Raw genomic sequence first — 6,000 nt, 5'->3', positions numbered from 1 at the left:
CGGTAATTCCGTAAACACGGTTTAGATAATCTTTTGTTAGTAATAACTTTAGTTATTTTAAAGAAATGTGTGTTGCATAAATGTTTCAATAAAATTAATGAAATTTCCATCAATTCATCAGAACTGAGTAGGACACTGTAGTCATCTACAGATAGACTAGAACTAAATAGGTAATCATTAAGTGTGTCAAATATTTTGTGGGCATTTTTTTTTTTTTTTTTTGCACAGAGAAATTTTTATTTATTTATTTATTTATTTATTTTATTTTATTTTTTTTTGCACAGAGAAAACGATGAGAAGTTATTTAGAGGAGTTATTTAGAGGAGAGTGGTTGATAAGGCTAAAAACTTTTGATTCCATCCTCTCTAAAATAGCGGTATGAGTGACACCCCCCACCACCCATTCATATGAAGCATACTCCATACATAGACGGATAAGAACCCTGTACAAAGTTAGCAGCTGGGGGGATGAGAAAAAACTGACGGAGACGACTCGGAGCGCCTAGTTCATAAAAAGCTGTTTAGCTAGAGATGAAATGTGAAGTTTCCAGTTAAGATAATAAGTAAAGGACAGACCGAGGATGTTCAGTGTAGCAGATAGGGACAGATGAGTGTCATTCAAGAAGAGGGGGATAATTTTCAAAAAAAGGTTGTGTCAAGTTGATAGATGGAGAAATTTTTGAGTTTTTGAGTTTTTGAGGCACTGAACAATACTAAGTTTGTTCTGTCCCAATCATAAATTTTTGAGAGATCAGAAGTCAAGCGATATGTGGCTTCCTGCGTCAACTGTTTACTTCCTGAAGGATTGGACGTCTACGAAAAGGCGTGGAAAAGTGCAAGGCTGAGGGGCGGGTTATCATCAGCGTAGGAGTGGATAGGACAAGAAGCTTGGCTTAGATCATTGATGAATAATAGGAAAAAGGTGCGTAACAAGACAGAACCACTGTTAGAAGATTTAGAACAGTGACTGTCTACCACAACAGCAATAGAACGGTCAGAAAAGAAACTTGAGATGAAGTTTCAGAGAGTCAAGCTAAGTCGGAGACATAAAAGCTGTAAAAGAACAGTTTGGAAATCAAAGCTTTGTGTCAGACTCTATCAAAAGCTTTTGATATGTCTAAGGCAACAGCAAAGATTCACCAAAATCCCCAAAAGAGGATGACTAAGACTTAGTAAGGAAAACCAGATCACCAGTTAAGCGGCCTTGACGGAAATCATACTTGCGATCAGATGGAAGGTTGTGAAGTGATAGATGTTTAAGAATCTTCCTGTTAAGGATAGATTCCAAAACTTTGGAGACACAGGAAATTAAAGCAATAGGACAGTAGTTTGAGGGATTAGAACGGTCACCCTTTTTAGGAACAAGTAAAATGTAGGCAAACCTTCAGCAAGAAGGTTGATAGAGTTGGAAGAGTTTGTCTAGGCAAGGTGCAAGCACGGAGGCAGTTTCGGAGAACAATATGAGAGACATCACTAGGTTTATAAGCCTTCCAAGGGTTAAGGCCAGGGAGGGCATGGAAAACATCATTGCGAAGGATAAAATAATCGGAAGGTGGAGGAGAGGGATGAGCGGTCCCTAAATCAGGTAGAGTTTTTTTTAACAAAGGTGTGAGCAAAAAGTTTAGCTTTAGATATAGATGAGATGGCAGTAGCTCCATCAGGTTGAAATAAAGGAGGAAAAGATAAATAAATAAATTTATTGAATATGTTTTTGGCTAGGCACCAGAAATCTCGAGGGGAGTTAGATCTTGAAAGATTTTGATACTTTCTATTAATTAAGGAGTTTTGGCTAATTACAGAACAGACATGACATGATTCCAGGCAGAAATATAAAGCGCATGAGATTCAGGTGATGTTTGTCTTTTGTGTGCCCATATTCAGCCGGCGCTGTGGGAGGTTGGTAGCTGGGCTAATTCGCAGTCCCTTGTCTGTACTGGGAATGGCGGTGTAGATTTGGCCCAGTTCGGTGTGCTGACAGCCAGTCTCACCGATATTATATCTGGCCGTGTTATCCCTACCCACAGTATTGATGGATTTTCCTAGATAGAAGGAATGTCTGAGGAGATGAGATTTAAATTGCAGATAAAGAGAATGGAGATGAAGAGACTAGAGAGATGAGAAAGCTTGAGTTGGAAGCTGAAGCAGAGGAAAGGAGATTGAAGACAGCGAAAGCTAAAGAAAGCTGGACGCTTGAGGCCGAGGAGAAACCGAATTTGTATGAAACCGAGAGGCAGGCAAGGTGGCTTTAGGACGAGGAGAAAGCGAAGTTGCTTGAGGTAGAGAAGGAGGAGATGAGGTTACTCGAAGCAGATAAGGAGGAAGAAAACTTATACTGACTACAGTATGAGTTTTCTTCCTCCTTATTCCTCCTTATTCGTTCCAAGGCGAGGCGAGCGTCAAAGGGTCAAGCGCCTGTGCATTCTTAAACTCCTGGGTTTGATTGCAATAAGGTAGTGCCACCGTAAGAACGATGCACAGTTAGTGTTGATGCCGTAGTGGGGATAGAGTGCACAGAGGTCTGTCCCGCTGCTAGTGAGGGTCTGGGCGAACCAGAGTTGGGCTCGTCTGTGAGTCATTGTACTGGGGTTGACTGCAATAGAGCAGAGCTACCACAGGAATTACATGCACTGTTTGCGGGTGTTGCCGAGGGTGGGGCTGGGGTGCTGGGTGCTCGAGCTAAGTCGTCACTTGGTTTGGAGACTGTGGGCGCCGGTACTTAGTTCGCCCAGCTAGCCGCATCATCCCCTCTCCTCGCTCTCCCCGCTTTCTCCGCCCTTCCCCAACAGCATGTCACTGCCTGCCGCTTGGGACAGGAGGGAGAGTAATTTTCCCACGAACAGCTAGACGTGTGGTCGCGCAACAAAGATTTCGAGCCTGCAGAAGTCCTGGGGAGGATTACATATGTTAGAAGGGATTCTTATAATAGTAATTACCAAGTGTAGAGACAGTAAGGCCCCTGTCATTGTAGATAGGAGAGACTTCCACAGGAACTTGGCGATATCAAGTTTTTTTTTTTTTTTTTTTTTTGCCATCGCAGGGTTGTTGATGCTGTGTACCTGTCTTGTCAGTGTTTTGTTTTGTTAAATGCTACTGGTTTCAGAGATGCTTTTGAAAGTTTTGAAACCAGAGGATATCGTGGCACTCTACTGGGTGACAGGTATCTGCTCTCTCCCCGAGTTTTACCAGGTGGTATTTGTACGTCCTCTGGGACGTACCACAATTGCCAAACCACTCCAACTGCTGAGAAAGAATCGCAAGCCATGTACTAAGAGTTACAGCTATGACAACCGACAAACACGTATAAGGACTATAACAATCTAGGAAATACTGCCCACACAAACAACATGACAAAAGTTCACCCACATCCATAGAAGATTTCCCTCTGCTGTGCAATATTATATTCAGCTTCCCAGAAGACAGGCCCTGCTCCCTCCACCAGGAACGACTTGGTCTGGGCAAGAGGTATACTTTGCTAAACAGTAGCGAAACAGTAATTCTCTGGGCCCAGAATCAGTAAAAGGACACTGGAATCCAGTAAGATTTAACAATACAACAAATGCGACAAGGACAAGAACAAACAGCCTACACATCGAAGGGAGGATCCATTGGCCGCTCTCCGACATATCACATACTCAACTCACACAGTCAAGGAGTCACTGCTTGATAGATTGAGTACGTCATAAAGAACCACACTCAAAGGCAGGCTGGAGACTCCTATCAAGTATCAGCAAGGGTGTACTGTAGTAATTTACTTAATTAATAGTTAATATCAGCAAGCTGTAATGTACATCGAGATGGCGCAATGAAGACTTCAAAGTAAGAATGATAAAAGAAGAAGAGAGTGAGAGAGAGAAAGCTAGGGGCACAGAAACCAGATCTACGATGCTGAGTGGTCGCTCGCTGACAGTAACTTACTATAAGAATTTCTACGTCCAGACACTCTCCTTCCCTGATTAATTTACCTTATTTCCCTTTGATCTGTCAGTTTGAGTCTCACACAGTTCACACGAGGAGAGCTGCCCTTGACCATGAATTTGCTAATGAGAATTTTTAAAAGTTAAAGTGCTTTATTCAAGGCGCCTGCGAGGAGCAGGTGTGGGCGCGTGTCTGTATGTGCGTGTGTGTGTCACATCCACCCTCTCCCCCTTTGCAACAGCGCGGGAAGACGGTTGGAGTACTTTCTCACGCTCAGACTCTATCCTGTTGCTGGAACAAGCAGACGTACAGAGACGTCCTCTAGTATTTACCGGAGACTAAGGCGGGATTCTAGGTAGCCGGGTCAGTTGTCTTAAGGGGAATGAGTGAGTCATTATCGTCTATATACCCTAGCTCATTTATATATATAGAGGAGTCTCCATAGTAGTCTGCCAGTAAGTGTAGTAGTGAATTACACACTACACCCAGGGAAACGACTCCTTGGCTGTATAAGTGTACAAGTTGAGTTTTGTGCACAGTAAGCGGTGACTGACCCTCCTGTGTGTTCCTGGGCACTCTTCTGTTTTGTGATTGTTTCTGGTGTCTTTTGTTAGTGTTTGCTTTAAATGCTACTGAGAGCTGCGGTAGTTCAACCGCAGAGGACTTAATTAACCATGTAGTAAACTTTAGTCCCTCCCCAGGTCCTGACAAGGCCTGTCGCCCAGGAGGCAGTAAACGATACTACTTGGCTTGAAGTTATACCTCTGTTAGCCAGTGCGAGGACTGTCACGGTGGCTGGAAGTCCAACGGGGTATTATACTTTGTTCATATAATAATAATAATAATAATAATAATAATAATAATAATAATAATAATAATAACAATAGTAATAATAATAATAATAATAATAATAATAATAATAATAATAATAATAATAATAATAATAAACGGTTTACTATTCAGGCAGTTTACAAACTAAAAATGTATAAAGGGGGTGGGGAAATACTTAACATTAATCCTAAAGCTAAGTCTAATCTAGAAGCGAAATACTATTGATTGATGGCTCGCACCATGGTGGGAATCGCGCTGAGTCTGTACCAGTCCGTGCGCGGTGACTTTAGGGGCGTTATCTTGTTGTGGTGTCTTGTGGCATGGACCGGGCGCGTCAGGCGGCAGCATGTGTCTGAGACGTAGATGATGCAGAAGCCAGACTTCTCCAGAGCCTCTCGGTGCCTGGACAGTGGTCAGGGCCTCATCATAGGTAGTGTAAGCAGGGGCAAGGATGACCCTGCACGCCCTTTTCTGCACAGTCTCCAGCTGGAGCTGTTGAGTGTGTGTGAGGCAGGAGGACCATGCTGGGGAGGCATACATGAGTTTGGGGAGGATGAAGGTGAGGTACACCCCCCTTAACTTGTCTGTCGGCGTCCCCAGCGACCTGAGTCTGCGCAGCATGTACAGCCTGTAGGTAGGGGATCTTATGGTTCTGGCGACATGCTGCTTCCAGGTCAGCTGGTCGTCCACCATGACTCCGAGAAGCTTGGCACATCGGACCACCTGGAAGGGGTAAGGGCCCACTCTGAGCTGGGAAGGGGGCACTGGTACAGAGGGAGTACAAAAATGCATCACCACAGTTTTGCTGTGGTTAATGGTCATCCTGCTCTCCTCCGTCCACGTCTGTAGTCGCTCCAAAATGACTTGCATTGGCGAGTAGTCCGGGTTCCTGTTGGAGACTGGGATGCCCACGGTGCAGTCGTCCACATACTTCCAGTGATGGGGAGTGTCAGGGAGGGCGTCGTTACTCAGGAGGAGGAAGCATAGTGGACCCCACGTGTCAGCTGTTGGAAATTAGAGACAGAGCCCTGATAGCGAATGGCCCGACACCTCCCTTTGAGGAAGTCGGCTAGCCACGCTACCAGGTTAGGAGGGAGACCCAGACTTATTGCCTTGCTGATGACAACAGTGTGATCAACAAGATCAAAGTTTTTTTTGAAGTCCACAAAAGCAACAGCTAGAGAGGTGTTTCGCTTGTCCAGGTGGCTGTGGATGAATTCAAGGAAGCTGGTCAGGTAATGGGAAGTGGAGGTGA

The sequence above is a fragment of the Scylla paramamosain genome, chromosome 37 (genome assembly GCF_035594125.1).
Source record: "Scylla paramamosain isolate STU-SP2022 chromosome 37, ASM3559412v1, whole genome shotgun sequence".
In the NCBI taxonomy this organism is placed as follows: Eukaryota; Metazoa; Arthropoda; class Malacostraca; order Decapoda; family Portunidae; genus Scylla; species Scylla paramamosain.
Note: the sequence above shows the minus strand (reverse complement) of the source record.